Source organism: Jatropha curcas, chromosome 10, assembly GCF_041381405.1.
Source record: "Jatropha curcas cultivar XTBG-Jc1 chromosome 10, XTBG_Jcur_1.0, whole genome shotgun sequence".
Lineage (NCBI taxonomy): Eukaryota > Viridiplantae > Streptophyta > Magnoliopsida > Malpighiales > Euphorbiaceae > Jatropha > Jatropha curcas.
Window position 1 is genome coordinate 17,390,254 of NC_143160.1, and position 8,039 is coordinate 17,398,292.

The following is an 8,039-nucleotide window of genomic DNA, read 5'->3' on the forward strand; positions in this document are numbered from 1 at the left end:
ATGAATCTTAAAAGTCTAACCACTAGGGTCTTCAAATGTCTTCATAATCCTTGAATTTGTAGGACTTGTCTTGTTCATTTATTACTTTCCATATGTATTCTGCATAAAATATTATTAACACAAATAATATAACTTAAATTTATTTGTTTTGTTTTAATAATCAAAATCTCGAGATTAATATTTGACCCTTGAGCCAACAAGGACAAGTATCTGCTGATCGGATGTGGCTGTACCAAATGTACAAGTTGAATGGTTTATTAAGGAGAGAATTCATGGAGGATCTGAAATCATTTATTCAGTTTGCAATCAGTAATACATGTTGTGTGGATAGAGGGAATATAAGGTGTCCATGCAAACTAAAAAGTGCAAAAATAGGGCTTTTTATGATGCTGAAATAGTGAAGCTCCATTTAATGCAAAAATGGGTTTGTAAAAAACTATTACCAGTGGGTATATTACGGTGAAACTCGAATTGACAATAGTTTGGATCGACAGCCCAGTGCATTAAGGAGTCAACGCATAGATTTGCATTTAGATTCAATATTTCGATTACATGATATGGTCATGCATATGGCTGGTCCTGATTTCCATTGCGAGAGTATAGAGGAGTCTCCAAACACGGCGGTTCAAAAGTTGTATGATATGCTAAGTGCTGCTAATCACGAAGTGTGGCCAAGTTGTCAGAGTCATCCTTTGCTTTCTGCAGTAGCACGAATGTTGCATATTAATTCAGAGCATCACATTTCAAAAAGATGTTATGATGATTTAATGCAATTAATGAATGAAGTGATGTCGAGTGATAATTCAATGGTTGATAACCTTTACCAAACAAAGAAGCTGGTTCAAAGTTTAGGGCTCTCAATTGAGAAGATAGATTGTTTTCATAATAACTGTATGATATTTTGGACAATGACAGTTAATCAAAGGTGTGCAAGTTTTGCAACCTTCCTAGATATGGAAGGCAATGTCAAGGAACCGGGAGACAACAGAAAGAGAAAGCATTTAAGAAAATGTATTACTTTCCCTTGACTCCACGACTTCAAATCTATATGCATCTAAGTAATTCATTTAAAAAACCCTGACCTATGTGTTTTGTATCACACCTCTATTTTGACCTTAATCCTCTAGACACCTCAATTTGAATGGTCAGTAGTAATTGAAACCTAATTTAGAATCAGGCTCTAAAAAAAAATAATTCATTTATGGGACCCAGAGATTGACACAAGGTTAACTAACCAAGCTATTAATCCATTTTCAAAATGCAAGGTTTCAAAAATAAAACCCTCACCTTCCATTTAACCTTCGTTAAATCAAAAGCCCAAATTCTCAAAATCCATAAACCTAACTTCAACAAGGAATCTCAACTTTTTATTTGCAGAGAACCATTGTACGGCCAATAAAGCATCCAGAACCTCTAAACCTTGGTGGTTCATGTGGAAACGGATGGTGGTTTTAATAATGGAGGTTTGCCTAGGAGAATAACGTCGTTGATAAGAGGAGGAAGTAGAGGAAGAGAGAGCCGAGGTAGCGGTGGAGGTGGTGGTTGGTTCGGTTTTGGTAGGTTTATAAGGCATTGGTTTACTTGTTAGAAAAGAGCAAAGAGGTAATGAAATAAAGCCCTCTATTTCCTTTTTAGTTTTTTCTGCAATTTTTAGTTAGAAGAAGCTTCATTCCTTTTCTTGCAATTTTTTCCTAAAAAACCTATGAAAAATTTCTAGTACTTAAAAGTTCAAGTATGGTGCTAGAATTGTTGATTCTGTAATTCAAACCTTTTCATTGATGCTTATTCTATAGTTTGCTTTATCAACGAAGACTTGCAAATTTGGAAAAAGTTTCAATATAAAGTATTTGATGTTATATAGAACGTATATCAATTAATTTTGTGTTCAGAGGTTATATACAACCAAAAAAGATATAGCAGACAAGCTCGATGAGAGCACCGGCAAATAACACTTGAGATTTTGGGCTTTTGATTGAATGAAGGTTAAAGGGAAGGTGAGGGTATTGTTTTCAAAACGGTACATTTTGAGAATGGGTTAATGGGTTAGTTATTGTGATGGCCACAATGCTTAGCTATTGCCAATCCCCAAGACGCCTTTGGTTGAATGTTCACATCAGATCCACTAGTCTCTGGGTCCCACAAATGAATTATTTATTGAGCCTGGTTTTAAATTACGGTTCAATTATTACTGACATTTCAAATTGGGGTGTCCAGGGGGTTAAGGTCAAAATGGGGTGCAATTGATATAAAACGCATATGTCAGGTTTTTTAAATGAATTACTCTATGCATCTCATGCTATAGCTGAACGAATGCGATGACAGGCTGAAGGTGAGCATGAAGATGATGTAATGCGTTATCCATCATATTCTAAAGCATGGAAACACTTCGATGACCAACATCCATCATTTGCTTCTGAAATTAGGAATGTCAGATTAGGACTGTGCATGGATGGTTTTCAACCATTTGGACAATTTGGCCAACAATATTCCTTATGGCTTGTAATTATCACACCATATAATTTGCCCCCATCAATGTGTATGAAAGAAGAGTATATGTTCTTTTGTGTTATTGTGTCAAGACCAATGAACCCAAAGTACAAGATTGATGTTTTTTTACAGCCTTTAGTTGCAAAGTTGAATCAATTATAGGAATCAAGTGCCAAAACTTATGACATTTTAAATTCTCGAAATTTTATGCTTCGTGCTGCTTTGCTATTAAATGTTATCTGGGTGGAGCACTATGGGCAGGATTACTTGTCCATATTACATGGAAAATACAAATGTTTTTACCTTGAAAAGTGATGGTAAGCAATTTTGGTCTGATAATCACCACAAATTTCTACCAATTGACCATACATGGAGGCGAAATCGATAGTATTTTCAGAAGAATAAGGTTGTCTATGACCCCCTCCCCTCCACCTATAAAGTCAGGCGCAGAAATATTATTGGAAATTAAAGAGTTAAGGCTTATGAAAGTGACAAATTGTGACATAAGGAGGTAAATGGTAGGACTTCTTGAAGCAGTGGGTGGAAAAAACGAAGTATATTCTAGGATTTGTTGTATTAGAGCACACTACTCATCCAGTATAACCTTGATGCTATGCATATAGAAAAGAATGTATTTGAAAGTATATTTAATATTGTGATCAACATTGATGGGAAAACAAAGGATAATGCCAAAGCCAGAGCAGATATGAAAGAAATTTTTCGTCGTCCTAAGCTAGAACAGATTGTAGAGACAGGACGATTTCCAAAGGCTTGTTATATGTTAGACAAAATGCAAAAGTAAGTATTGTGTGATTGAGTCCGTGGATTGCAGTTTCTAGATGGATATGCATCAAACATGGGTCGATGTGTTGACATGCAGAAATATAGATTACTTCGGATGAAAAGCCATGATAGTCACGTTTTCATGCAATGGCTAATACCCATAGTGTTCCGAGAGTTTTTACCAGTTAAACTATAGGAAGCCTTGATAGAGGTAAGTCTTTTTTTTTTTTCAAGGATTTGACAAGCAATGTCCTGAGATTAGAGGATATGGATTGACTTGCAGAAGAAATACTAATAATCATTTGCAAAATAGAGCGAATTTTCCCACCAGGATTCTTCAATTCTATGGAATATCTACCAATTCATTTACCATTTGATGCATGAAGAGCAAGCCCAATGCAGCATGGATGGATGTATCCATTTAAAAGGTAATATGCATGTTATGTTTTGTTTCTTATTACAGACATATTCACCTATTAAAGAAGAATGTATAGAATAAGGCAAAGGTTGGGAGGTCGATATGTGATGCATACTTGGTGGAAGAAGCTTTCACTTTTTGTTCACACTACTTTGCACCCCATGTTTACACTAAGCATCAACGAGTCTCGTGAAATGATGACGGAGGTGATAGAATGGAGAATAAGCAAAAAAAAAAAAAAAAAAAAAAAAAGGCATTTGAACGAGGAAGAGATACATGCAGCTCAAACTTATATTTTGTTGAACTGCAAAGAGGTGACCCCATTTGTTGAGTAAGTGTATATATATATATATATATATATATATATATATATATATTTATTTATATATTAAGTGAGTTACTGTATTACAAGCCGTAAGTTAATCTGATGATATCTTTTGTAGAAAATATATTGCTGAATTACGAAAATGAAACCTTAGTTTACCTGATGGTTTGTTAATGCAAGACTAGAGAAAGATTTCACAAATTGGTTCAAATGTTTTGTAAGCATTGTTCAAACTACAAAATTATAATTACTCTTAACGAACTTAATGTTTTAATTATTGTTACTATGTTATTTGTACAGGTGCATAACTCAAAAAGTAATATAGGTAATAAATTCATTGTTGATCTACCAAAAGGACATTTGCTAATCGCAAATACGTATACTTTGTTAATGGATACAAGTTCCACATCGTGCCTTATAGGTAAAATAGAAAAACATTAAATAGTGGAGTATGTGTGAAAGGATCAAACTACAGTGATCAGTCAAGCGATTTTTACAAGAGGTTGCTTAAGGTTCTAGAGTTGAAATATCCAGCTATACCAATAAAACGAACAATATTATTTAATTGCTAATGATTTGATCCAACGCTCAATGTCGAAATGAAGGTTCATCCAAAATATAACATAATAAATATTAATAGTAGAAAAGATACACAAAGTATGAATCATTCATTCGTGCAATGAAAGCAGCTCAAGTTATTGTGTTCCATTTCCATCAATAAAGTGAGATCGTTTGGATTGGATGGCGGTGTACAAGATCAAGCTAGATCAGTTGTAGAAGAAGTTCAAACTAAACAATCTACCTTAACCTCGATCTATGAGCCATTTCAGGTTAATGAGATTGAATTACCGGTACAAATAGTTGAAGATTTAACGGAAAGACTGGATGATGAGGATGGTTAAGATTGGTATATTAGATAAAGAGATGAAGTGAAACCCCAAGTCTTAGGTATTTCAGAAGAAGGAGAAGGGGATGAAGAAGACGATGAAGAATGGGACAAAGAACCGTAAAATAGTTAGTATATCTTAAACCTAAATTTAGAACCTTATGCATAGTTACCATATTGTAGAAACTCGACCCCTAAACATAATGGTTGATGTCGAAACTTTTCTAATATTTGTGTCAACTACTATATTGTATTGCAAATCAACTTCTTCTAGTTCAAATGGATACAGGAAGGGGGTCGAGGATTATGCATGAGGGGGTCGAGGTCGTGAAATTCGAGGACGAGGTGGTCGTGCTAGAGTAAGTGATGCTATACAGTCACACGACCCTCTTACCTCCACCTCCCATCCCTCCTTCTACTCAGGCACCTATTTCTGATGTTGCAGCACTACCTGCACTAGCACCTCCACTTGATAATATTTAATTTATCATTGTTCTTCCTTTATATTTATATACGTCAATATATGTTTCAGATAAACAGAAATTATATTAGCATTCAAATTTTGTATTTCTTCTCCTTTTATATAGTTGGGGGAGATTCTCGACTACGGTTGAAGATCGTGAAAGGACAGTAAGTAACAATAAACAATTGTTGTTGTATATTGTCAATTTTAATTATAAGATACACTTATGCTGCTGACTGAAACTAATTCTATTTTTCTTTATGTTGTTCGAAAGCTTGCATCTATCCTCTAATGCCTCCAAAGCCATGATGAGGATCTTCAAGCTTCTTTTAGAGAAAAATGGATGGTGTTTGGGAGGCATACCAGCGGAGGTTAGACAGTTTTATTGGAATGAGTTTGTGGTAAATGTTCTTACTCAATTGTAATTACACTTAATAATTGTGAAATATCTGATAAAAATAGTTCGTTTTCTATTTCTTACAGAAGGAGTTCACATAGGATTCAAATGCTACAGAGGCCCAGTTTAAGAAAGCTTGGTAGACATAATTAGCAGAGCATTACTTGGACTTCCTATACAAGATGCAGAGTACAAGAAAGAAGCAAAGGTGTGTTTCCTACAAGGTATGGACTAGCTTGCAACAGGCTTGGTCCGATCCTCAATATGTGAGTAAATGAGAGATTATGTCCCGTAATAGGCTCAGCGAGATGGAAGGTGAGGGAGATGGTCTGTCTCAACACACTGTTTCATTCCAATAATTGAGATTGTTAAGAAATTGGTAAGATAGCTCCTCTTAAAGAATTATAGCTTCATTATTAAATGATTATAAAATTTTTGCGTTTTATGAAACGTATTTAGGCAGAGAAGTATAGATGTCAGCCTACCCCCATGGAGGTCTTCACATATACACATGCGAAGGACTATAAAGGGGTCACATTCATTGATTGGCGTGCAGAGCTTGTTAGAGTAAGCTTAGAAAATACCTGTTTGCTTTTCCATCACTATATTTGTATATTTTTGCATTGTTCTTATTATATATACTATCTTTATTATCAAGATAATTATACTACTGGGAAAGTGCAAGCGACTGCATCTCAAGCTCAAACTGGTGAGTAACCTACGATCGATGAGTTCCTACTTTATCTCGAGACTGCAGGAGGAGAGAAGAAACGAAAAGTGTACAACATTGGTTCGCAGCCCTTAGTTTTCTATAGTCACACCCATGGGAATTCTGCAAGTAGAGCCATGCCAGCTGAGCCGGAGGCACATATTGAGGAGATCTAGGATTTACAAGCTCAGCTTCAAGCGCAGCAGCAGCAAATATCGTAGCTTATACCAACAGTAGCTGATGGATATGTATGCTCGAGACCGACCTAGTGCACCGCTAGCTCCTTTTGTACTGATAGATCACTTTGATCCGCCAGCTTCTTCCACCCTACCTGACTTTTCTGCTTTTCAAACTCCTATAGATCTTCATGATACGCCACATTAGCCTTCTTTTTTATGATTATGTTTATTTTTTGCACAAATTACTTTATAATTTATAAGACTTTTTACACACATTAGTATTATGTTTATTCTAATGGTAATTTAGTATTTTTTTTTTCATTGCTGGTGTTAATTTGTTTGAATGATTTCAATTAGTATTATATATTGCCTTTTTAATAGATGAAACGTTTTTGTTTTTCAAAATTTTAATTTTTTATTTCTTTTATAATATATGGCAATGGACAGGAAAATGTGAAAAAAAAATTATAGAACGACTTAGCAACCGATTTGCAACGGCATTAGCGACAAAATAGCGACTATTCTACGACCACATAGCAATGGAACTTTAGGTGATTTTTTTTTTTCGAAAGTGATTTAGCGACCAATTTATCATTTATGGTTGCTAATTAGCAATCGATTTATAAGTCCGTCACTAACTTCTTAGCAACAAGATTTTATGCGACAATTTAGGTTGTCATTTGTCAGTAGCTATTTTACAATTTATGACCGAAAAATAAATGTTAGCAATCGATACATCGGTCACTAAAAGGCATTTTTAACTAATTATAATAATAATTAGTTAAACAAAATAAAAAATATATAGCCCAATATAATAAAAGATTTTAACTAATTATAATGATAAACAAAATAAAAATTTATTTTATTTTAGAAAGTATAACAATAAAAGAAACTATAAATTATTTTAGAAAGTATAACAATAAAAGAAACTATAAATTATTTTAGAAAGTATAACAATAAAAGAAACTAACAACACAAATTACAAACAAAGGCTATATGGCAGGTTCAGGATATGGTATCCATAGTATTCAAACAAGGTATTATAAAAAATAAGTTATTATTATTATTGCTGCTGCTATTAAATGAAAACTAATAAATAAAATAAAATAAAAATATAATAAAAATATAGTATAATAGTTATAATAGGAGATATTGATAAATAAAGAAATAAAATATGCATATTTTTTATCTTAAAAAATGTTATCTTTATTGTTATTATTATTATTTTATTAAAGAAGGAGGGCATTAACCCATATAACACTCGTTGCACACGCTGCCAAAGGACCCCTACGCATTTGCTTGAAGCTGCAGACAAAGAGCACTTGAAGGCTGCTCCACTTGATGAAAACCTCTATCATACCTCAAGGCTTCATTGCACAAAATATCTGCTGC

The 8,039-nt window shown here is 34.0% G+C and overlaps 1 long non-coding RNA gene and 1 pseudogene across 1 annotated transcript; both read left to right on the forward strand.

Moving 5' to 3' along the window:
* The first annotated feature begins 557 nt into the window (after positions 1–557).
* LOC149493204 (uncharacterized) lies at positions 558–4,023 on the forward strand (annotated as a pseudogene).
* A 1,833-nt stretch (positions 4,024–5,856) lies between these two features.
* Positions 5,857–6,877, forward strand: LOC119370748 (uncharacterized). Its single transcript, XR_005178310.2, has 3 exons — positions 5,857–6,138; positions 6,219–6,326; positions 6,418–6,877. It is a non-coding gene; the product is annotated as an uncharacterized LOC119370748 (long non-coding RNA).
* The last annotated feature ends 1,162 nt before the right edge of the window (positions 6,878–8,039 follow it).